Genomic DNA, 1,005 nt, shown 5'->3' with positions numbered 1-1,005 from the left:
GAATTCCACTCGCAAGCTTGGATGATCTTGGCGAATTCTTGCGTTCTTCTCCCGTTCTTTCTTTCTTTCTCTCTTCTCCAAGCCCTAAGCGTATTCTAACTTTTTGAAACTGAATTAAGTTCTGTTTTTACCCCTATAAATCCCTAAAAACGAATTAGGAAATTAATTAGAGAAAACACTACTTTGCCCTTCCCTAAATCCGGATTGAAACTTTCCTCGATCCAACAGCCCAACTTCCGGAAGGCATATCTCACTCATACGATGTCAGAATTTCTCAAACTCAGTGGAGTTGGAAAGATATATCAAAGGTATTTCCAACCATATCAATAACTGCTCCTAAATCATCCAGAGCTAGGAGTTATGGCCGTTTGAAAATGGCCAAAATTCACTTTCTTAACTTAGACAAAATTTCCAGATTTCCTTATTCTTTCCAAAAATCATTATCTTCAGATTTTAAAATCTTTCTAGTCGTTTGTAGGTGCGAGATGTTACAGACATAAAGACTATTGCATTGAATCTCTTGTTCCTATTTAAGTATTCTTCACCGCATTAGTGAATCGAAATTTGGGGATACAAACAATAAATTCTCTTGTGTAAGGGTGTGTAAGTATTGTTTAAAATTTAAAGAATTTTTTGTCGGCAAAATTGAACTAAAGTGTTATCCTGGAGTAATTTTCAGTGGTCAATATTCCTATTCGGTCTAGTCAGTGTGCGCTTCAGTTTTTGAGGAAACGCTACTTTGTTCTGCACGATCTTAATTTTCCCATAATGTAGTAATTATGTTTTGTTTTAAATTGTGCGATAAATTAAAGTGGTCGTTATACTAAACAATAAATAATATGTGTATATTTTGTGCAAAATAGTTTTTTAAGTCGCCAAAATGGCCAAACTAGAGAAATTAACGTCTACACATATCATGTTTATGATCACTTGATGCATGTATTATGTTTCTATAGTTTGTTAGTCACCAAAGTGGCCAAACTAAAATGTATAAAAATATTCACG

Source organism: Solanum tuberosum, unplaced genomic scaffold (genome assembly GCF_000226075.1).
Source record: "Solanum tuberosum cultivar DM 1-3 516 R44 unplaced genomic scaffold, SolTub_3.0 scf00388, whole genome shotgun sequence".
NCBI lineage: Eukaryota > Viridiplantae > Streptophyta > Magnoliopsida > Solanales > Solanaceae > Solanum > Solanum tuberosum.
The sequence above is the reverse complement of the archived record's forward strand: the minus strand, read 5'-3'. Positions refer to the sequence as shown.